The sequence below is a fragment of the Dasypus novemcinctus genome, chromosome 10 (assembly GCF_030445035.2).
Source record: "Dasypus novemcinctus isolate mDasNov1 chromosome 10, mDasNov1.1.hap2, whole genome shotgun sequence".
NCBI classification, from domain to species: domain Eukaryota; kingdom Metazoa; phylum Chordata; class Mammalia; order Cingulata; family Dasypodidae; genus Dasypus; species Dasypus novemcinctus.
Genome location: NC_080682.1, coordinates 76,510,807 through 76,536,182, shown reverse-complemented (window position 1 = coordinate 76,536,182; position 25,376 = coordinate 76,510,807). Strand labels below are relative to the sequence as shown.

The window sequence follows — 25,376 nt, the reverse complement described above, 5'->3', positions numbered from 1 at the left end:
CTAGAGCATCTGCCTACCATATAGGAGGTCCATCAGTTGAGCCACAACCGCTTCCCAGTTTCCTAACTTTTAAAATGAAAAAAAAGTATCTATTAAGTTACTATAAAGATTAAATGAAATAATACAGGTAAAACTGCTTCTTATTGAACTTAAGCATTAGAATTCAGTGGTATCTATTAGTAATCTAATCTACTTTGAGATACAATTAGTTTGGAATGCCTAAAAAGAGAGACACTGTTTACATCTCATCGTCTTTTTTTTCTAGCATGGTGCTTGTCTACAGTATACACTCAATAAATGATAAAAGCATGTAGGGAAAGGCCCAAAGTAAATTTAATTTAATATAACACAAATGAAAATCCTAAATGCTAGGAAAATACTAAACAAAAAACTTATTAGTGATGAAAAAATGAAGAAAGGTATTTAAGACCATCTTGGAGTATTGCTTTGCAATTCTTTTATGCAATGATAGTTGAATTTCTGATACTTCACTGAAAAGCCATTTCATATTTTTCTCTTCTGTGGTGGATTGCAGAATAAAGGCACAATGAACACTTAAGATTTTATTGTTTGTAAACTTGATATCAAAAGAAAAACACTATGGAGAGGAAGTGGAGAAATAGCACTCATTCATTGCTGGTGGCAAGGTAAAATGGTACGGCTACTATGGAAGAAAGTTTGACAGTTCCTCAAAAACCTAAGTACAGAATTATCGTATGACCCGGCAATCCCTCTGCTAGGTATATACCCAAAAGAACCAAAAGCAGGAACTCAAACAGATATTTAAACATCAGTGTTCACAGGGGCATTATTCATAATTGTCAAAAGATGGAAGCAACCCAAGTGTCCATCAACAGATGAATGGATAAATAGAATGTGATATATAAATAAAACAGAATATTATTCAGCATTAAAAAGAACGAAATTCTGCTTCACAGAACAACATGGATGAACTTTGATGACATTATGTGGCTTTAAATAATCCAGACACAAAAGGACAAATACTGTATTATCTCACTGGTATGAGATAATTAGAATAACCAAAGTCAGAATCTAGAAAATATGCTACTAGAGGCTGGGCTGGGGGTAGGAAATGGGAAGTTAATACTTGATTTGTACATAATTTCTATTTGTGTTCACTGTAAAGTTTTGGAAATGGATGGTGGTGATGGTAGCACAATATTGTGAGAGTAATTAACAGCAATGATTATGTATGTGAATGTAGTTAAGGGGAAAATTTTAGGTGATATATATGTTAGACTAAAAATTGATAAAACATTGTATTGTACAACATAGTGTACCTATTGTAAATGATGGACTATAGTTAATACAATTATAACAGTGTTTTTTCATGAATTACAACCATGTACCACACTAATGCAAGGTGTTAATAATAGGGTGGTATATTAAGGAAAAATACATCCTATGTAAACTATATTATAATTAATACTACAATTATAATATTCTTTCATCAATTATAACAAAGTACCACACGAATGCAAAGTGTTAATAAAGGGGAGGGGAGACATATGGGAACACTGTATTTTTTACATGATTTTTTCCCGCAAACCTACAACTTCTCTAATTAAAGAAAAAACACATACAGGGAAGTGGATGTGGCACAACTGATTGGGCTCCTCTCTACCATATGGAGGGTCCTGGAGCTAGCGCAACAAGATGATGCAACAAAAAGAGACACAGAGGGAAAGACAGTGAGAGACACAACAAACCAGGGAGCAGAGGTGGCTTGGGCGATTGGGTGCCTCTCTCCCACACTAGAAGGTCCCAGGATTGGTTCCTGGTGCCTCTTAAAGAGAAGACAAGAAGAGAAGACAAGCAGACACAGAAGAATGTGCAGTGAATAGACACAAGAGAGCAGACAGATAAATCAATCTTAAAAACAAACAAAAAATACAAACATGCAGACTAGAAATTCTTTAGCATGTTTCCAAATAATTCTTCAGTTCCTTAAAGAAAAAAGAAAAGCATTAAATAAATACTGAACTCTTGTTAAATATACACAAAATACTTAGAAGAAAGTACTAATGTCTACAATTTATTTGGGAATGCACCAAAAAAAAAAAAATAAGGTGAACTGATAAGACAGGAAGAGGAATGACAGATGGATAAATATGTGATAAAGCAAGTACAGGAAAATGTTAGTAGTAGAATCTAGGTCGTAGGTATATTTGTATTCACTTTGCAATTCTTTCATCTTGGCTGTATGACTGAAAATTTTCACAGTAAAATGTTGTGGGAGAGGGGGTGATTAGTAATAAATACCTCCCATTCTAGTATACATGCCCCTTTGCAATGTGACCTTGTTGCTCCTCTCACAGAGATTGGGTCTATTTTTCCACTCTCTGGATCTGAGCTGACCTTATGACTTGATTTGACTAACAGAACACAGCAGATGTTAAAATTTGGGAGTTCCATGCCTAGGCCATAAGACAACTTTTTTTTTTTTTGTGCATCAATAAAGTTTTACAAAACAGGCAGCAGCAGGTGTTGCCCTAAACTGTGGTTCCCCAGCCCCTGTCCTTGATGATACTGAGGAGAAGGCCTGGCTGCCCCAAGGCACTGCTGAGCACCTTCTTCTGCTCCAGGATCTGTGACCTGCTCAGGTGTTTGTGGGCAGAACAGGGCACCATGTTTGAGAGTTTCCTACCAATGGTGGGTGCAGAGGCCAGGGTAGGCGGCATCTTCCTTGCAAGAAGCATCAACTGCTTTATTCCACGTCAGGCCCAGCCCTCCCACCCTCAGACACACAAGGTCCCTGTCCTTACTAGGCCCTAGGTGTCCCTGTGCTATGGCTTGACCAGCAGCCCCTCTCTTGTGAGCGCCCAGTTGTAGCTCTTTGGCAAGTCCAATGCTTCCTCCACCTGTGCATCCAGGTTCTCACAGGTGATGAAGTTTTTCGCCTGCTCCTTGAGCTGCGCCCAGGCCTGCGCCTCTTGGGCCTCCTGCCGCAGCCAAGCCAGCCGCAGCTCGTGCAGCCGCTGGTTCTCTGACTGTTTTCCAGATGATCAGCTCTCGGTGCTCAGCGGCATTCTCCCGGGCCTTGCGTTCTGCCAGGCTTCTTGCACCTTCTTCCGCACCTCAGCCATAAACTCCAGCCTGAGGGAGCACTCCGTCAGTACCAAGCGCCCCCCGGGGTCTACCACAGGTGGGAGCTGCACACGCAGGCATGGCAGGCAGGTCATGGCAGGGAGCAGCAGCAGGGCTGGGAAAGCGCCCGCACTCCCCCATAAGACATCTCACTGTTTAAGCAAGTCTTTCCTTGAAATGCAGCCACTGAAACGTGACTCTTCCTTAAGGATGAGAGAGAAGCCCAACCAGACCAACCACCATCATGTACATGAGCCACCCACGCACAGTCCAAGTCCACATGAGTGACCCAAGGTAAGATCAGCAGGTTAGGTGAGCTCAAGTCAAACTGCTAACCCACAGAATCATTTTGGAATAGTTTGTTAGACAGCAACAGATAACTAAAAACTTTTTTATTCTTTTTAAAACACACAACTGAAGCCACTTAACTAGTTTCTCAAGAGTTTTAACCTGCACTACTACTACCACTTTGCTTCCTAAGAATAAATAGCTCCCTTTTCCTTTCTAACTGACTTCTCTACTTAGATCCTTAATCCCATTAAATTCCCCTCTACTTCTTTATCAATAATTCCCTTCTCTGCATTGTTAATTTCTCCTTTACTTGCTTCTGGTCCTTTGCCATAAAAATGCCCAAGTTTTCACCATGTTGAGAGGGAAACTTAACATTCCAAACCTTTACAGTCCAGTTGTTTTCATTTTAATTTTCTTCTTTCACTGCCAAAGTTTTCAAATAAGTGACCTAGAAAGTCCTCTCTTTCTTTATCCTGTCTTGAAAAATTCTACTTGTCTTTCAGGGCCCAACAAATACTCCCCACTCTCTGAAGCTTTTCCTGAGCACCTCTTGTCATAATTTATCATTTTACCTCAACTAAAAATTTGTTTATGCATTTACCTTCTTTATTTTTGTAGACTTTATGCTGTCTTTGTCTGCTTAGCATTCATTCTTTTCAGAAACTAATGTCCCCATTTATTATCCCTTCTACCACTACCTCTCCACCCACTCCAGAGGATCCAGATCTGGCCAACCATGAGTTAACCCAAGGACTTCTGCTGAAACTATGTGGAAAGGAAGCTTCTAATTGTGATTGCTAAACTCATGGAATGTAAGCCTGGCACTGCTGTGGCCTTCTGTGCCACCAATTGAGGAGATGATGCCTGGGAATGAAAGCAGAGCTAAATGAAATAAAATGAGATCGATTTTGGATAATAGTAACATATGGATCCAACCATGCTCAAGGCCAGCTTTTACACTGATGTGAGCCAATACACTCCCCTTTTTGTTTAAGCTAGTTTAAAATGAGTTTTTGCCAGGGTAACCAAAAGATCTTGATTAACACAGTATCTGTGAACTTGTCTACTCAATGGACTAAAATAAGTTTCTTTAAATGCAGAGGTACACCTTTGCTCATTTTTTACTTCCCCACAATATTTAAAAGCAAGCTGCTTAATATGAAATTCATTTACTGAATATGTGTTTTAACAAGAGGGAATGAGGACTGTCAGTCTTGAAGAAGGCATTTATATGGTACAAGAGTGTGGATATACAAAGTGGGAGAAATGAGTCAAGTTGTTGAACACCATAACACACTGCCTATTTTTCAGAAAATAAAATGGAATAAAACAAAACAAACACATTTTTAAAAATTACAAAGAGATAAAGATACTGAATTGTCATTATTCTTCCACAAGCATAATGCCAATTTGTTATTTAAGTACTCAAGGTTACCATATCTGGTAATGATATAACATTGTTCTGAAAGGGGGGATTTGGATATTTTTAAATGAGTTTGAGATACAGTTTATTCACTGGAGAACATGCTTGTTCTGAATATCTTGAGTGAATGTTAATTCTCATTCACTGAAAAATATATAAAATTAGTGGTTAGAAATAAATTTTAACAGTGAATGTGATGTTCATCACATCATTTCTCCAACCCTAACACCAAACTAAAGCTGTACAGCTAAAGTAATTTTAATTCTAAGTAGTCAGTAATAGTCATCTGCCTGTTGGCATCTAAGATTAACCATATTCTAGTTTTCTAAATGATTATCATGCACAGAATACCAAATCATAATAAAAAGACTTAAAACACTGTTCAAAAACTAACCCTGTGCTTCAACTATTTTTCTGGGGCTGCTGCATTGATTAGCCCCATTAATTTTTAAAAATAAAACTTCATTTGATGACAAACACTTTGCATTAAAATTCCTAACTTTTAATTCAAAACGAATACTTCAATGCCAATGTTCCCTTAATTCAAGCTGGGAAAGACAATATAGCTAGCTTTTGAATGAGGACTATGTATCATCTGCCAACAATTTCCCAACATAAAGTAACCCAGTGAAGACTGAAAGGCTGTAGCTACTTTAAAATTCTTCAAAAGAAGGCAATTAAACTATTCAGTTTTGGACAATCATTTGCATACCAAAAAGAGAAGAATTAATTTAAAAGCTCTTTGCTTCTTATGTGGTAGACATCCATTTACAATTTAAGTTTAATCTCAGAAAAAAATAAAACAAGTCTGTCCTGGTACATCTGTAATGAGCTGAACAGTGTCCCCCACAAAATCCTTCTTCTCCAGGAATATCAATAAGTGGCCTTATTTGGAAGTAGGGTCTTTGCCGATGTAAATAGTTAAGATAAACAAAGTGAATGTGGCTAAAGCAATCGGGCTCCCATCTACCATAAAGGAAGTCCAGGGTTGGCTACCCAGGGCCTCCTGGTGAAGGCAAGCTGGTTCACGTCGCAAACTGGCCCACACAGAGTGCTGCCCCGTGCAGGAGGCCACCCTGCACAGGAGTGTCGGCCAACATGGAAAACTGATGCAGCAAGATGACGCAACAGGCAGCGGACTTGGCCCAAGTGGTTAGGACGTCTGTCTACCACATGGGAGGTCCGCAGTTCAAACCCCAGGCCTCCTTGACCCATGTGGAGCTTGCCCTTGCGCAGTGCTAATGCACGCAAGGAGTGCCATGCGACGCAGGGGTGTCCCCTGCGTAGGGGAGCCCCACGCGCAAGGAGTGCGCCTGGAAAGGAGAGCCGCCCAGCGCAAAAGAAAGTGCAGCCTGCCCAGGAATGGCGCTGCCCACATGGAGAGCTGACACAACAAGATGATGTAACAAAAAGAAACACAGATTCCTGTGCCGCTGACAACAACAGAAGCGGACAAAGAAGAAGACACAGCAAATAGACACAGAGAACAGACAACTGGGGGGGGGGGGGGGAGAAATAAATAAATCTTTAAAAAAAAAAAAGATGACGCAACAAAAAGAGACACAGAGGAGAGAGAGAACACCCAGTGAATGGACACAGAGAGCAGACAATGGAGGGAGGGGGGAGAAATAAATGAACAAATCTTTGGAGAAAAAAAATTATTAAAAAAAAATAGTTAAAATGAGATTGTACTAGATGAGGGTAGACCCTAAATCAGTGACTGGTGTCCTTATAAAACTGGAAAGAACACACACAGACACACAGAGAAAAGCCATGTGAAAATGGAGTGATGAGGGAAACGGACTTTGGCCCAGCGGTTAGGGCGTCCGTCTACCATATGGGAGGTCCGCGGTTCAAACCCCGGGCCTCCTTGACCCGTGTGGAGCTGGCCATGCGCAGTGCTGATGCGCGCAAGGAGTGCCGTGCCACGCAAGGGTGTCCCCCGCGTGGGGGAGCCCCCACGCGCAAGGAGTGCGCCCATGAGGAAAGCCGCCCAGCGTGAAAAGAAAGTGCAGCCTGCCCAGGAATGGCGCCGCCCACACTTCCTGTGCCGCTGACGACAACAGAAGCGGACAAAGAAACAAAAGCAGACAAAGAAACAAGACGCAACAAATAGACACCAAGAACAGACAACCAGGGGAGGGGGGGAAATTAAATAAATAAATAAATCTTTAAAAAAAAAAAAAAGAAAATGGAGTGATGAAGCTACAAGTCTAGGAATTCCAAGGACTGCTGGGAGACACCAGGAAGAGTCAAGGGAGAATTCTTCCCTAGAGCTTTCAGGAGGAAAATTTCATTGATTTCAGACGTCTAGCTACCAGAACTGTGAGAGAATCCATTTCTGGTGTTTTCAACCATCCAGATTATAGTAATTTATTATAGCAGCCCTAGGAAACTAATATACCATCTCTATGCTTTCCGATCTTAAAAATTCAAGAAACATAAGTAAATGGAGAAACAATGATTTGAGTTCAACACTACAGATATTTCTCCTCTAAAATGAAAATGAACAAAGAAAAATATAGTATCTCCATGGAACAAAACATTATGCTATCATTAAAAATAAAATTATGAAGACTGAACCATGGAAAATGTTTGTTAAAGTTATAGCATATATCTATATATAGATATATACATACCATATGCCAAGCAATGCTTTAAGTACTTTATATGTATTAACTAATATAATCCTCAAAAATTCTCTAAAGTAGCTATTTTTATCCATAGTTTACAAATGAAGAAACTTAAGCACAGAGATTATATAATCTGTCTGAGCTTATTTGCAGCTAGCAAATAGTAATCAAGACTCAAATCCAGGCAGTGTTAATTCATTATGATATACTTTTATATTAACAGTTATCTAAAAACAGTGTCTAATTAGACATACTCTATTATAAATATCAACTTTTTCCCTAAATCCTGGGGATTTTTTTTCTGCATAATAAATTATTTTGCTGTTTCTTGTAATTTTATTATGCAGTTTATATTACTGCTGTTCAGTTATAACATGCACTGACATCAATTAATTTATTACCAGATAACTAGCAGATTTATAATTCCACTGAAGTCAAGAACACTTATTTATTCATCCTCCACTCTCATTTCTAATGCAGCTGTTGAATGAATATACCAATGACTAGAACTTGAAATATCCATTTCTTTTATCAAAGAGAAGCTCAAATTGTGAAACAAAATAAAGCAAACTAAGATAGCTAACATATTAGTAATTCAATTTAAACTGAAAAATCATGTGGTTGGGTTTTGAATAAACAAGTTGGGAGAGGGTGGAAAGAAAAGAATATCTTGAAAGCTAGAAGGGATATGGCAACAGGAAGCTAAAAATAGAAGGTCTCCATCTGTGTTAAGAGGAAAATATCTAGTAGTCAAGAAGATAACATTCTCCTATCTCTACTGATTCATGGAGGAAAAAGGACTCATCTGACAAAAGAAATAAGTACTTTTGTATTAGGCACCATCCAACTCTGTCAATGACAACAAAATGGAAGAATGTCTAGGTGTTGGGTGAGATTAGAAAAGCACTACCCAAAAGAAATGGAATGCAGGCCACATAAGTAATCTAAGATTTTTCTAGAGACAATTAAAATAAATAGAAAGAAAGAGATGAAAGTATGGTTTTTATGTAGGAAGAGATAAATAAATCTACAGAATATGCCGAGAACCCAGCAGTAAGGCACATACTTATATGGACACCTGATTTAAGACAAAAGTGACACATCAGAACATGGACAGGGAAAGGACAGTCTTTTCAATAAATGGTGCTAGGACAATATGGGATGGGGGTGGGAGGTGAAACTGGACACCGACTTTCCTCCTTAGATAACACTCAACCCAAGGTAAACCAAATACTTAACTGTGAAAGGCAAAACTATAAAGCTTATAGATGATAAAGGAGAGAAACTTCATGACACCAGAGAAGGGAAAGATTTCTTAAACAAGACTTAAGAAGCACTGACAATAAGGGGAAAAGATAATACATTTGACCATAGTAAAATTCAGAATTTTTACTTATCAGACAGAAAGAGAATGATAAAACAAGCCACAAGAAAGGAAGTAAATAAATATAAACAAAGGACTCAAACCAAGGAAAAATAACTCCTACAAATTAAAAAGAAAGACAAGATGATTTAAAAGAAAAATAGCAAGGCATGAACTTCACAGAAGAGAAACCCAAAAGGCCAATAAATATATGAAAAAAATATCTTTTTGAATCTTATTAGTCATCAAGGAAATACATATGTAAAATCTTACAATACGGGGGAAGCGGGGGAAGTGCACTTGGCCCAGTGGTTACGGTGTCCGTCTACCACATGGGAGGTCCACAGTTCAAACCCTGGGCCTCCTTGACCCGTGTGGAGCTGGCCCATGCGCAGTGCTGATGCATGCAGGAGTCCTGCCCCTGCATAGGGGAGCCCCACACACAAGGAGTGCGCCCCCCTAGGAGAGCCACCCAGCACGAAAGAAAGTTCAACCTGCCCAGGAATGGCGCTGCCCACACGGAGAGCGGACACAACAAGATGATGCAACAAAAAGAAACACAGATTCCCATGCCACTGACAACAACAGAAGCAGACAAAGAAGAACACACAGCAAACAGACACAGAGAACAGACAACTGGCGGGGGGGGGGGGGGGGAGGGGGAGGGGAGGGAAATAAGTAAATCTTTAAAAAAAAACAAATTCATTAATCGAGGTGAATAATATTTAAAAATAAAATAAAATCTTACAATACGAAGTATTAGCAAGTATTTGGAACATGAACACACACAGGCAAACAGCTAGGATGAATGTAAAGTGGTACAACTGTTTTAGAAAACAGGGGTTATTTTACATAGGAAAATTGAAGATAGCCACACTCTATGATCCAGCAATTACACTCAAGGACATATATTCTGGAGAAACTCGTGAATGTGTGCACCAAATATGCTTCATAATAGCATTGCTGGCGGCGGACTTGGCCCAGTTGTTAGGGCGTCCGTCTACCACATGGGAGGTCCACGGTTCAAACCCCGGGTCTCTTTGACCCATGTGGAGCTGGCCCATGCGCAGTGCTGATGCGCACAAGGAGTGCCCTGCCACACAGGGGTGTCCCCCGCGTAGGGGAGCCCCACGTGCAAGGAGTACACTCTGTAAGGAGAGTCACCCAGCACGAAAGAAAGTGCAGCCTGCCCAGGAATGGTGCCGCACACACGGAGAACTGACACGACAAGATGACACAACAACAAAAAAAGAAACACAGATTCCCCTGCCGCTGTCAACAACAGAAGCGGACAGAAAAGACGCAGCAAAACAGACACAGAGAACAGACAACTGGGGTGGGGGTGGGGGGGAAGGGGAGAGAAATAAATAAATCTTAAAAAAAAAAAATAGTAATAATAGCATTGCCTATAATAACCCAAACAGGATATAACTCATATGTTCACTGACCCAAACATGGATAAAAATGGTATGTTCACTCAATGGAATTCTATGCAGCAATATAAATGAATAAACAAGAGCTATACAAAACATGGATAAAACTTAGAAACAATGTTGAACAAACAAAAGCAAGAAACAAAAAAATACAATGATGCCATTCACATAAACTTCAAAAATATGAAAAACTAAACTATAGCTTACCTACCAATCCTCCCAGGCCAAAGCTAGAATTATTTATTTTGTGGCTACAAAATAAATGATAATACTGGATTATAATCCAAAGAATAAAATAAATACCCATAGGTCAATACTGATTTAAATTATTAAATATATAAATGGTGGAGAAGGGATAAATCCTCCTTACAGAAGAATTCCAAGTAATAAATATAGATATCCCCCCTCTAGGAAGTGGAACTTAATTCCACTCTTCTTGAGTGTGAGTTGGATTTAGTAGTTTGCTTCCAACAAATAAGAGCTTGTAAAGGGAAAACACAGTGGAGAGAACTGGCAGACCTGACCTCAATCAAGTATCTAGATTAACATCACCAGTGATACACCTTCTTAATATCATGTAACTGTTGATATGATGAGATGAGAAAGGTACTTCACATCTGTAGTATTCTTCCCTAAAATCTCTAAGTTTGGTCTAATCATGAGAAAACATCAGGCAAACCCAGATTCAGGGACATGCTATAAAATACCTGACCAATACTCTTCAAAATTCTCAAACTGACAGAACCAAAACTAAGAAGCTGTCAAGATGAGAAAGGTGGATAAAGACTAAGTAGACAACGTGACTACATACAAAGGAGTATCCTGGATTGATTCCTGAAACAGAAAAAGGACATCTGGGGAAAAACTGGGGAAATCTTAATGAAGTCTAGTTATAGTTTAGTTAATAATAATGCACCAATGTTCTTAGTTTTGAAAAATTTACCATGGTTATGTAACATGTTAACATTAGGGGAAGCTAGATGAAGGGTATATAAGAATTCTCTGCAGTTAGTCTTTGCAAGTACTACATAAATCTAAAATTATTCCAAAATTAATTCCCTTTTGTAAATACTATGTATACTGCAGATTCAGATCAGTGTTAATTGCCAGGCTGCAAACTTCCTGAAAGTTAGAACCATGTTAATGTTTTTGTTTTATTCTAATTTTATTTTATTTTTTATTATTTTTTTAAAGATTTATTTTATTTATTTCTCTCCCCTTTCCCCCGTTGTCTGCTCTCTGTGTATATCTGCTTGTGTGTTCTGCGTCTGCTTGTATTATCAGGTGGCACTAGGAAACTGCGTCTCTTTTGTGTTGTGTCATCTTGCTGCATTAGCTCTTTGTGTGTGTGGCACCACTCCTGGGTGGGCTGCATTTTTCATGCGGGGCACACTCCTTGAACGTGGGGCTCCCCTATGCAGGGGACACCCCTGTGTGACGCTGCTGTGTGCAGCAGCACTGCATGTTGGTCAGCTCACCACACAGATCAGGAGGTCCTGGGTATCAAACCCTGGACCCTCCATATGGTAGGCAGACACTCTTACCAGTTGAGCCACGTCTGCTTCCCCATGTTAATGTTTTGATAGGCAAAACAAAAACAGAACTGAACTGTGCATAGCACTACTACAAGTGATTACGCTAAATTTTATATATTTTATGATAAAATGTTCTTTGGTTTTTAAACTGCTCAGCAGAGAGCAATATAAAAGCTGTTGTACAAAATAAGAACTTGAATAAAACTAGTGGCTGCAAAAAAAAAAGTTCACTTCATGGTAAAACTGTAAAGAAAAGCAAGGAGAAGATTCTTAAAAGTCAGGGCAGTGGTTACAATAGAGGAAAGGAATGTTATGATAGGGGGACGTCTGTACATTGGGGACTTCTGGGATACTGACAGTGTTCTACTTCCTAACATAGTGATTGGTTACACGAGTGTTTATATTACAATTATTTGCTAAATAATCATATGTGCTTTATGCCCTTCTCTCTGTGTATATTGTATGTCACAGTAGAAAAGAATCTACTCCCTACATATTTTAAATACCACATTCTAGTAACTACATAATACATGGTATGTGAAAAATGACAAAGAGCAGCTATATTATAAATGCTATACGTTTTGTTTGTTTGTTTGTTTTTTGCCAACATGCGGCAAATTAGGTGAACACAAGAAGTTCAACTTGGCATGTTTATCTTCTACATGATGTCATAAAAAACAGAAATAAGAGCTATACTGTACCCTTTGCATTTGTCAGTCTATAGGCTAAATTAAGGACCCTGCCCTTAATAATTAAAGAACATGGGGAAAAGGTAAAAATGCTAAAGAAAACAAATATTATAAAATACACTTTCTCAAAGTTTCACCACCTATATATGAATCATTTAATGGGTAATGCACATGACACAGGCAATCAATTTATGTAAAGAGTATTTAATGCAGTTTAAAATAAGTAAAAAACCCACAGAGTTAGAATCCAGAAATAAATTAAGGAGATGGGTTGGGAATAGGGAATAGGGAGTTAATGCTTAATTTGTACAGAATTTCTATTTGGGTTGATAGTAAAGTTTTGGAAATGAATGGTGGTGACAGTAGCACAACATTGTGAGTGTAATTAAATGCACTAACATATACATATATGTGGCTAAAAGAGGAAATATTAAGTCATGTATGTTACTAGAATAAAAATTAAAACATAAAATAGGACTATACAACACAATGAACCCTACTATAAACAATGGACTATAGTTAATATTATAATTATAAAATTGTTCTTCACGAATTGTAACAAATATATCACATTAATGCAAGGTGTTTAATAATAGGGTGGTAAATGGGGGGAAATATACCTAATATAAACAATTATAGTACAATTTCATGAATTTTAACAAAGGTATGATGCCCAAAGTGTTAATAGTGACAGGGGTATGGGAACACTGTATTTTTTGCATGATTTTTCTATAAACCTATAACTTCTCTAATTTAAAAAGTTAAAAAAAATACAAGTAAAACATTTATAAATGAATAATAAGATTTTCCTATGAGTGAGTTGGAAGATTGTTTTCACTTTTGCCATTTTATGTAGATCCAGTAAAGTTTATTCTACTTATTTCTATTAAATTAGAAAATCCTAACTTAATTATGGCTTGTCAGAAAAGTAGCAATGTTTGGTAGTAGCTCTATCAGATGGTTACTAATATATACATAAAATCTTATCGGTTCTACCTTCAAAATATTTAGAGAATCTGAGCATTTTTCATTATATTCCTGCTACCATCTTAAACCAAACCATCATCTCTTGTCTAGTTTATTAAAATAGCCTCCCAACCCATCTCCCTGCTCTGCTTTTGCCATTCCTCACCTGCCTTCAGACAATTCTCAATACAGCAGCCAGAGTGAAGAAAAACCCAGATGTTGTCATTCTTCTACTCAGAACATTCAATAACTCATGTCCCTCAGAGAAAAGGTAAAGTATTTACAATGATTCAACTCGCCCTCTTGTATCTTTTCTCCCTACAGATATATAGGGAGATCTCTCTTCCTCTCTCCCTCTCCCTCTCCCTCCATCCCTCCTTCTCTTTCTCCTTCCCTCTTTCTTTCTCTCTCCCTCTGATATATAGCTTATGTTTTCCATAGCTCTCCTCTCTGATCTTGCTACACTGGCCCTATTCCTCAAATACATTATGCTCACCTGCCTCTAAGGGCCTTTACTCTTCTCACTCCCCAGATAGCTGAATGCGCACTCATTCTCTCCCCTCAAGGCTTCATTGAGAAGGTGACATGTGAGTAAAGTCCTCTCTGATAACCTATTTAAAACAGCAGCCTCCTCCAGCTTCACTGCCTTATTACTTAACTTGCTTTAATTTCTCCTTAGCATGTAGTAGCATCTAATAAACTATATATTTTACTTATTTGCTTTTAGTCTGTCTTTCCACCTAGACTGTAAATTCCATGAGGCAAAGATTTATCTATTTGGTTCATTACTGAATCTCTAGCACCTAGAACAGTCCTAGAATAAGCAGGCACTCAGTCAAATATTTGTTAAATGAATTTATATCTAATATGGACCAGATTATGAAGCAATTCTTCAGTCAACTGCCTTCAATATTCTGTTAGATACTTAAGTACATGAACTCACTAAAGTACATAAATCATACTCAAAATGAATATTTTAACTTAAGAAATACAATAAATACATTTTAATCTACTCTTGCTGCACTCATTTTCTGTTAAAGTATTTGGAAGTCACATTATAAGGTTCCAGATAGACATGAATTCTGGGGAGACATTATTCAAAACCCATTACACCCTTCAAGGCATTTCCAGCCTTCACAGAACGTGAAGGCATCACATTCTGTGAAGGCTGGGGTAAAGGTGGCAAGGCAAAGATCTCCTGAGACACAGAAAGCTAGGAAGCAGGAGTAGAGAATGAAGAGAATGTTCCAAGAATCTAAACAGCTGGCAGGTGAAAAGCTAAGATAAGAGGCTTCTGTGGCTTCTTCACAAGTCTAAAAATGGGTGAGCTAAGTCCAGCTCCCACTCCATTCTTTACTTTCCATACCACTCTATTATAATGATTATAATTTGCCCAAGTGCTATAAGCACATTAATAAAAGGCTTAATTCTCCAATTCTGACAAAAAGCAAAGGCTACACTGTAGTCTAATAAGAAGTCTGGAGCTTAGTCATCACCCAGATGCTTGATGAGGGTGGAACCAAGAAAATGGCCATTGGGCATGCCTTTGGAAGGGGTGGGTCTCCATGTGGCCCCAAGGAGAAGAAACCATTTTCTTAAGAATGACTCTCAGATTTTGACATCTAATAAAGTATGTTCTACAGGTCTACTGAACTGTAGAGGACCCAAGGCTCATGTTACTCTACCAATTTCTCCTTATAAAAATGGAAGTGTTTTATCCTTTGTCCATTTGTGAACTAGAAGCAGTTAAATGGTTTTGTAAGTTTCAGAGGTCTACAGCAGATGGGACTTTGCCCCAAGACAAACTGTATTTCTTTAAACTGATTATATGATTTTGTACTTAATATTGTTACTGAAATAAGGTTTTTTGAATATTTTTGGAATGCAGCGGGTGGAGTGTGGTAGTTTGATATTGTTTATGAATTCCAAATATAGATATTGGATTATGTTTATGAACTGGTCTGTGCCTCCAGGCATATTAGATTATACTGGAATCAAGGGTACACTTTTACTTGATTAAATAATGATTAAGGCTTTGATTAGGCCACATCAGTAGGATGTTGCATCCTGCCCCCATGGTGGGCAGGGACACAGAGAGAAACTACACAGCAGAGAAGGAAGTTTGGAGTTTTCAGCTGGAGCCTGGAAAGTAAGCACAAAGAGGAACAGAGCAGCTGAGCCCAAAGAGAATTGAGCCATGGGGAGAGAGACAGAACTGGTCACCTGATAAGTCTACAGCTGGCCCTATGGAGAGAGCAGGACATCTGAGTCTGGAGAGAAACAAGCCCCAGGAAGAGAGGAACCCAGGAAGCCTGTACTCTTGGTAGACATAGGCAGCCATCTTGCTCCATGTGGCAACAGACTTTGGTGAGGGAAGTAATTTATGCTTTATGGCCTGGTAACTGTAAGCTTCTACCCCAAACAAATACCCTTTATAAAAGCCAACAGATTTCAGGTATATTGCATCAGCACCCCTTTGGCTGACTACTACACCTGGCAAACTACTTCTAAGTATGTTCACAAATGACTGAAAGCAGGGGCTCAAACAGCTATTTGCACACTGATGTTCACAGGGGCATTATTCAGAAGCAACCCAAGTGTCCATCAACAGATGAATGGATAAGCACAATATATTCTGTAGTATATACATAAAATGGAATATTATGCAGTCGTGAAAAGGATGAAGCTTGAAGACATCAAGTTGAATGAAATAAGCCAGACACAAAGGACAAATATTGTATGATGTCACTGACATGAAGTAATTAGAATAAGCAAATTCATAGAGTCAGAAACTAGAACACAGGGTGCTGGGGGCTGGGGAGAGAAGGGATTGTGGAGTTAAACCTTAATTGGTAGAATTTCTGCTGGGAGTGATGGAAAAGTTTTGGTAATGGATGATGGTGATGGTAGCAAAGCATTGTGAATATAATTAATACCACTGAACTATATATATATATATTTGAATGAGGTTAAAGGGGAAACTTTTAGGTTGTGTATGTTACTAAAATAAAAATTTTAATGCCTTCCAATCCAGAAAAAAAAAAAAGGACATCACTGGGACAACTGAAAAAATTGGAATATTGATTTTATACTTTATATCAATGCTAAATTTCTTAAATTTGATAGCTGTACTTAAGGTGGTTACATAGTGAGTGTCCTTGTTTTCAGGAAATATACCTAGGACTGTTAAGTGTTAGAGGAGCATAATATATGCAACCTACTGTCAAATGTTTAGATAATAAATGGACAGAAAGAAAGAATGATAAATAAATGTCACAAAATGTTAATATTAATTGGTAAATCTGAGTATCTGGGTAAGGGGCTGTTTTGGAGTTCTATCTATTGTTTTTGCAAAGTTCCTGCAAGTAAGAAATTATTAAAAAAACAAAAAAACAAGAACACTTAAACTATTTCATGTTCCCTGGAGCCAAAGAGTAACTTGCCCAACTCAGCACTACAGTCTAAAAAAGGCTTATTCACCAAACAGCAAAGAAGTGTCAGAATAACTATAAATTATAATACAAACAAATGTTCAGACACTTAGTAAAAAAAAAAAATCAATTTAGTTATGGCTGTTCATAGCACTAGTTTTGTTAGGTCTCCTTCCGAGTTCATCATGGGGAAAAAAAAAAATACACACTTAGCATAATTCCCAAAACTGGGGGGGGGGGGGGGGGGGGGGGAAGCACTTGAAAAAAAGTGTTTTCCAGTTCCCTGAGACAGGCCATTTTCCTCAGTATGTCTTTCTTCCTCATAATACCCATGTTCTTGTCCCATCTCTCCAGAAGGTAAATATCTGCACTGATTTTTCCTCTGCGGTCTCCTCTCATTCATTTCCCTTACCTTTCTATCTTGAAAGCCAATTTGTCTTTGCTTTTTCCTCTCATTCCACAGTAGTAGAGTTTAACAATCCTTAATTTCTACCTGCTTCTATTACTACTTTCTGAAGGAAAACTGTTTTTATGGGAAAAGACTTTTAAAAAACAAATCTGTTTAGATGAGAATTTTCCCATAGTTCAATTTTTAAATATATTTCTCTTACCTAACTGTCCATTCCTTTCTCTTGTCACAAATTCCTTATCAAATCCATACTCATTTCACAACAGGAATTGCATTACCCTGCCATTCATTTACAGTCAGCGACCTCTCTCCTTCAGTCATCCTCATAACCTTCCACATCTACCACTCTACTCAAGCCATAGGAATTCATAGCCTTGTGATAAGATATCCCAAATCACCCAAAGACCATAAAATGTCTGGCCATTAGCCTCTAAACTCTTTATTACAGTTATCAATTCTCATCTCTTCACTTCACATCTATCCTGTTCTCACCATTTCAGATAAGCCTTGTATATCCTTGAGCCTATACTATGTTTCCTTATCTAAGTTTTCCTTAAGTCATACCCTGTGCATTGAAAATAACTCTGTCCTTGACAACTCATCACCTTCTTCTTCCTAGAGTTACAGTTTAAGATCTAAACTCTATATTCAAAAATCAAAAATCTTGCCTAATTAAATCTCATTTTCAATGTAACTACATTCCCCTTAGATCTATTCTCCATTGACGATTTTTTTTTTTTACAACTAAAGTACTTTCAGCTATATGGATTGTAGTTGCTCTCTCCTTGCTGGGGAGTATAAACTTCCTAAAGATAGAAAGACTCCTTCTTTAACACACATTCCAAAAAAGGAGTAATTGCTGTGTATCTAAATACTCAAATAACATTTGAGGAGAGGCAATGAAAAGAAAACTTAGTCAACATCCTAAGAGTTCAAGCACTGCCTCCAGTATATTATGCTAAACAAGTCACAATCTTTCTGGGCTTTATTTTCCTTGTCCAGAAAATAAGACAACTTGTTCTATTTACCTCAGAGGCTGTCAGGGCTAGGGAAATAAAGAGCACTAAGTAACGCAGAATCATTAATCAATAAAAGGTAAGAACATTACTTTATTATGGTTAGTCATTGTTATCTTGTCTAATATAAGCATCAAGTGTTTTTTTAAACAAATTCAATACACAGAAAATTAAGTGAATCAGCACTATACACTATTCATATTAATAATGTAACTCCTGCACTTTAAGACTAACAGAAAGTCTATATTTAACAGTAATTAACAGGGATGTTAATCATGTATCAATGCATTCTCAAGGTTAAAAGACAAATACTTGCTGCTAAGCCAACTTTAACTGCCTCTAAGTCTATTAAAAATCAAGGGTATTTAAAAATCCCATTCATTTTTCTACCTAATAGCTGAATTAAAAAATTTTTTTAATCCAAGGAGTAGTTTCAAATTGTATGTTTTGTTTTTAATTGCCCAAAATGTCCCTGCCCACTCTCCTATTGTGTTGTGAATCTATCACGTTATAAACAGATTGCAGAAAAAAGGATACAAAATATACATAAATGTCGAAAACATAGATATAAAAAATGTGACTCCACCACAGAGGCAGGGAAAAGAAAGAGGTTTCTTCTAGTCTTAACCATAATTCCATGAACAATCTGAATCATATCCTACAGCAATATCATTCCAAGTATAACCATAACTGCAATAAACAGAACATCACATGTGAATACTACCAAATGTTTAGAATTTATAAATTACTAGTAACACATTTCTCATAGGACTTGCTTTTCATTTTTAGGAATCTAGGATAAAATAGCTGAATTTTCAAGGTCTAGATCTGCACTGTTCAACATGGTGGTCACTGGCCACATGTAGCAATTATTTGAAATGCAGTGAGTCGGAACTGAAATGTATTATAAGTATAAAATACACACCAACAAAAAAGAAACAATTAAAAAAAATACATACCAGATTTCAAAGATTTAATACAAAAAATAATGCAAAATCTCTTACATATGTGGCTGTCATATATGGCTCACATAATTTTTCTATCAAACAGTAGTGCCTTGGTTGTAGTCAAATCTTGAAAAAGGAAACAGATACCAGACATATCAAGCAACTTGTTCAAAAACTCACTGCTTGGTAAGTAGCACACCAGGGTCTGGAACCTAACTGCCTTTATCCTGCCTTTATTAATATAAGAAATTCATCCTTTAAGACTCAACTTGAGCATCATTTCTTACCAGAACCGTTTATCCCATCTCCCAGCTCAGGAGATTATATCCTTTTTAGTTCTTTGAATCTACTATTGTCCTAATAACCACACTCTTATAATGTGTTTGTCTCCCCCTATGGACTAGAGAACTTCTTGAGGGAAAGCATGTCTCATTCATTCTTCTGTCCTTGGAACCCTTACATTGCCAGGCATCATGCACGCCCTCAATAAATGTCTGTTGAATTAATGAACTAAGGAAAGAAACGCATGCAGAATAGAGCTATAAGATCTTTGGGAGGGTTCCTTTTTGATAAGGTTGTATTCAGGTATAAATCGTCTACTCTACAACTATATAAATGCACTGCACTGAAATATTCACCTTTATCACTTACTTGGCCTTAAACTCCTTTTGGAACATGGCAAATATAATAAAAATAGATAATTTAAGTTATCAAGGCAAGACAAGTTACAAAGCATTTTTTAAAGTGTTTGTACTACTGCTGCTCTGAAAAGTCTGGACTGATGCCTTGATAAGAACAAAGAACTCTGATCTCTTGGGAAATTCAATGCTCTCTTTAGGTATAAGTTAACTTACTGAATGTGTTGCAAAACACTGTCCTAGATCAAAGACTCCTTGGCAAGGGAACTGATGCAGGATTCTTCAACTAAGTGAAAATTTTAGAACCATTCAAAGCAGAAGGAGAAAACAAAGAATCATATACTTAATATACAGGTAGGTACAGAAAATTACAGCAGTTTTAAAAAATCCTAAATGCAAGCATGCTTATATATTGAATAAAACTGAATAGGCTGTGAAACTAGGGATGAAAAAAAATCTCTTGATACAAGGAAAACCACAAGCAACATGCATACAAAACACAAACAGCAACATATTTTCATATGGGGAAAAAAACCGCTTTAGAATTAGTTTAGTCAAAATTTTGTACCTATATAAAAACAAAGTTTCAGTTAATGAACAAAATCTCTTGATTCTCATTCAATTATAATGCTTTTTCAGTACTCAGACTGTCTTAATATTAAACCAGCAGATATCTTTAAAAGTGTACATGTCTCAGAAAAGGCACTTCAGTTTAATTTGCTAAGGTGAATAATTTCCTATAAGAGCTCCAGCCCCAAATACGGCAGAGTTGCTAAGCTGGGTCTCCTGTGGAGACTTCAGCCACAAGCCAGGGAGGCAAGGTACGAAGTCTCTTCTGGAATCAGTGTTATGGACCTCTATGCAACCTTCCCCCTTTTGCACTACGTCTTCACCACTCCCTAAGAACACCTTCCTTTTTCTGCATCTCTTCTCATCTTTGGCTTTGATGTTCCAACACATTAAACAACTTTCCCAACAATGCTTTCCTGCCTAATGTCCACCTGGAAAGATTTTAAGGTGCTTCTTAAACAAGCTTTTCCAAGAGGAAGGCCTCCCGTATTTCATTCAATTCAAACACCCACTGCTCAAAATAAAAATATAATTACAACCTCAATTTCTATCAGACTAATATGGGGAAAGAACAAGCTCTCTCTCCCACGTTCTCTATCTCCAGACTTTCTTCATTCAGTTTTCTCCTTCCTCATTTCCCTCAATTCCTGAGCCCCGCCCCCGAAAAAAAAATTCCACATATGGGGAAAATCTCGTTTTTAAAGCCAAACCATTTAGTGAGAAAAGAATGTGCTTTTTTCTTCAATTATTATATTGTTCCTCCATCAATGACGAAGAGTTAGGCATATGTTTTGAATCTGATCGCCCTCCCAGAAAGATAATACGCGAAATACACACTGAAATAATTCTGCCTTCCCAAAACAAGTGGATTCGCGGCAAAAAAGGAAAAGAGGGAGAAAGAAGAGGGAAAAGGATCATTACCCCCAAAGCCGGAGATGGGACCGGAGGTGGAAGAAAGGGCCATTAACTGAGGAGTGCAACAGACACTTTCGCCAGGGTCTAACAACCTGACGTGAGAACCGCACCGGCCCCTGCGGCTCCAGCTTGGTGTCGAGGGACGAGGGGACGACCTCCCCTCCCTCGTCGGACAAGTCTAAGTGCCCGGCGCCCCTCCGCCCCCCACAGGAGGGGCCTGGTGGGAGGGTGGGCCCCTAGCACTTTCCGCGGGGCAGTGGACAACGGTCTGGGTGCAAGCAAGGCCCCTAGGGAAGCGAGTCAGGATGGGGCAGCACCGAGAGCGCGGGATGGAGGGTCAGAGGCGGGCACCCGGGAGTCTGGGGGCCGCGGCAAGGGACCCTCCCATCCCGGGATCGCCGAGGTCCCACTCCGCCCTTGCAGGGGAGGATTTTGAGTATCGGCCCCAGCCGCACCGACTCCTCACCTCAGGCTGCCTGAGCCTCCGCCCCCACCACAACCGCAGCCGCCGCAGCCGCCACGGTCCGAGCCATTTTCCCCTGTGCCGCCTCAGCCGCCGCCGAGAGCTTCGGCAAACTCCTGGGCCAGCCAAGCATCACACGTCACTTCCGGTTGGGAGGCACCGCCTTCCGCACCCAGACTTCTTGCGGATTGGCTGGTTCAGAATGCCTACCTGAGGTGTGGGCGGGGCTTGGGCGAGTCCCGTGAGGCTCGGGCGAGCGCGGCGGTGGATCCCTATTCCGCTCCCGTCCCGGAATGCCGGACGAGGACAGTGTGTCGTTCTGTGGAGCTCCAGGCCCGAGGGACCTCCGGCTACCCCAGCTGGCCACTTCTCCCGCCCGACGTCCGAAGCCCGGTCAGCCGGCTCGGGCGCCGAAGTACCTATTGTTCCGCGTCCTCTCCCGGGACTGCGCACACGCCCCCATCCGGGCGGCGGCGTCCAGACTGGTGGCCTCGGCCCCCGGCCGTCAGTTTGGCGTGGGGAGAGTGAAAGAATCAGGCAAAGCTTAAAATCGTTGAATAAAAACCAGCGTTTACCGATTGCTCTCAGTGAATAGGTGATGCGGGACATGTAATTAGCAGCCCCTCACGTGAGTACCGTATGTCAATCGCTCTTTCATCAGTGTCTCCTTTAATCCTCAAAACAGCGAGGTAGATAACCCAGTAATATAACCCACAGCCAGATGTCTCTTGATCCGTTGCTAAATATCTGCACATCCAATTTCCACAATAATACCTTCCTCCGGAGAATTGAATGTAATTATGCTTGTAAAGCGCTGAGCCCTTAAATGTTGGTTTAAAATGATATAACTATGTAAAGCAGATAGGAAAATTATCCCCACTTAAAAATGGTGAAGCTGGGGCACAGAGACCTTAGGGGAATGCAACAGAGGCGCGAGTCACACTCAATTCTGACTTCAAATCCATAGGGTTTCACAACAGATTGTCCCCTAAACAGTAAGAGAATGAGGTTTGCTCCTTCCAGAGGTTCCCAATGTATTGTAGTAGACAATTTTCACTTTGTGAAAAATGTTCTAAGAGAAGTAGAAACTTACTACCATCAAATAACGGGAGAGGATCATTTGGACTTTTTAAATTTTTCCCCTCGAAGGGTTTGGATGTGGAAAGGACAAAGCCGTTATTAAAATGCTTACATCTCATTCTCATTCTTGAATCTGATGCTCTTCAATGGAGAAATGTATAAGTAACTCAATGATTATTCCTTGTGGCTGTGGCTATCAGTTCTTGTTCACCCACCCTTCCTACTCCTTGTTTTCCACCAACATCCTCTCCTCTCTGCACATACCATATGTACACTTACAGGCAAGTTTACACACCCTAGAAGAATGTCCCTGAGGAATCTGCTTCATTCCATGGCATTGTTCTGTTTTATCTTCTGATCAAAGGAGGAATTTCTAGAATTGGCAACTCTTTCAAATGATTAAAAGGGGTAGGGAAAACGGTTTATCTTGGGGCTGGTTTCCTAGGTTTTGCTCCAGAACTGAGTGTGCCTTCAGGAAAGGGGAGAGGCCTTGAGAGAACACTGAGTCTTCAAAAAAATATCAACTGTTAGACATTTTTCGTATCTTTCTTAAAATTTTCTTATGAGAAATTTTTTCCCTGGATCCCAGCAACAGAGAGCCTTTGTTTGAGTCAGTTCCTTGTTGCAGTTCTAACGTCATCATTTTATTACGGCTCTTGAATGACCCATACTTTGTAGCCTTTGATTGAACAGAAGGGTCCCAATAAGGTAAAGAGGAAGAGAGGGAGCTTGGTTGTTCTCCAGCTTACAAAAAGGAGCATTCGCATATTGCCAGGTGTCAAGAATCTGAACAGTAGCCCTCCAAAGGCGTAGATCTCTGGCAAGCATTGTGAAGAAGCATGCATAAACAATAGTAACAGACTTCTAGGAGAAAGTGCAAACTGGTGCTTGTCACTGGGAACCAAATAGACCATGGTTGGCTGCTGTTTCTCCTCTTTCCGTTCTCCTACGGGCTTTAATTTTAAGATTTAAAGATGAGCCGTCGCACCGAAGGAAGGCGAGTGCAGATTTACCCTCCTCGGGATGTGGAGCACCGAAAGTCAAAACGGAAGCCGCCTCCCGAGAAGATGCCGAGCACCCTAGAGACCCAGTTTACTTGCCCCTTCTGCAACGACGAGAAGTCATGTGGCATGAAAATGGACAGAGCCCGCAATATCGGAGTCATCTCCTGTACTGTGAGCCTGGAGGAATTCGAGACGTCCAACACCCATCTGTCAGACCCAGTGGACGTGGACAGCGACTGGACAGACGCCCGCGAGGCAGCCAATCAGCACAAAGTAGAGGACCCGCCCCCGCCCCCTCGCCGGCCCCGCCCGCCACGGAGCTGGGACCCTCCCTCTGGGTACCAAACCAGGCATTCCAGGGTCCAGGGTGTGGGTCCAGGGCTGGGCCAGCCCTCCGCTCGTGGGTGAGGACTGGGTGCATCCTGAGTGTGTGGTTGCCAGGGGCATGCCTGAGCGGTTGAACTGGCCCCACTTGGCTCCGAAAGCCTTCCAATGGCTCCCCTCTCCCAGTGCCTTGCCCTCCCTGGCTTTGGGGCCTGGACCCCTCTGCAAACAGTTTCCTAGTGCCCATGGGCAAGGGGAGGCCCAGTTTCCCCTCACCAGCACCTTACCCTTTTTAACTGGACTACCTGACCTCCCTCTGGGCTTTCCAAGGCCAAGGAGTCGAAGCTGTAGTCCCACAGGCCTTTTGGCCAGGCTGTGGCCGGGGACGGGCACACCCATGTTCACAGGAGGCCTCCTCCTTTAACCTGTGGTTGTTTTTGTCTAGGGGGTCAGAGCTGGGCCGGGGACAGTTCATGCTCACAGCCTTTCAGTAAAGTCACTGATGCGGGAGAAATAAATTTTTAAAAATAAACATTTAAAGATGAAGAAAAGGACTGAAGAGGCATTACATTTTAAGTGCTCCAATCCTAACCTCCCACAGAGAATTTTACAGTACCACAAATATTCCCACACTTCTTCCAGTAAAGAATGAGAAATGGACAACCTTGTTTTACCACAGGTAAAAATAGTGGCTGACATTATTGAGCATTTTCTAAGGCTTGGTGTTTCACAGGTATTTTCTCATTCAGTCCTTCCAACAATTCTTTATAAGGGTACCCTTATTATATACTGAGGAATTTGAAGAACAGAGAGGTTAAGTAACTTGCTCAAAGTCACACAGCTACTCAGTAGTAGAGGTGGGAGCCAAATCTAGATCCGATTGCACAGCCCATGGTCTTTTAACCTCACATTGCCCCAACAGGCCAAGGATATTTAAACAGTAAACTTTATTCTGCTACTAAAGGCTAATTAAGTAGTCCTCTTCCTCTCTTTCCTTCCCCAATTCTATATCTTCACCCAACTACAAGGACCCTGCTGGGCACTGTATCATACAATACAAAAGCTGATCTGTGGTCTCCCACAGATCATTTCCTAGGGCAGATAACATCGTCATAGAGAAATGACACTCAGGACATTA

The 25,376-nt window shown here is 39.9% G+C and overlaps 1 protein-coding gene and 1 long non-coding RNA gene across 2 annotated transcripts in view; one reads left to right on the top strand and one right to left on the bottom strand.

Moving 5' to 3' along the window:
- Positions 1-22,004, bottom strand: part of PIK3C2A (phosphatidylinositol-4-phosphate 3-kinase catalytic subunit type 2 alpha) — a 116,568-nt gene extending 94,564 nt beyond the window's left edge. The window contains exon 1 of the mRNA XM_058305678.2: positions 21,834-22,004. The gene's annotated coding sequence lies outside the window, so the exon portion shown is untranslated. The remainder of the gene's footprint in view (positions 1-21,833) is intronic.
- Positions 22,005-22,058: 54 nt separating this feature from the next.
- The window catches only part of LOC131280057 (uncharacterized), a 35,043-nt gene continuing 31,725 nt past the window's right edge, over positions 22,059-25,376 (top strand). The window contains exon 1 of the long non-coding RNA XR_009187630.2: positions 22,059-22,458. This is a non-coding gene — a long non-coding RNA (uncharacterized lncRNA). The remainder of the gene's footprint in view (positions 22,459-25,376) is intronic.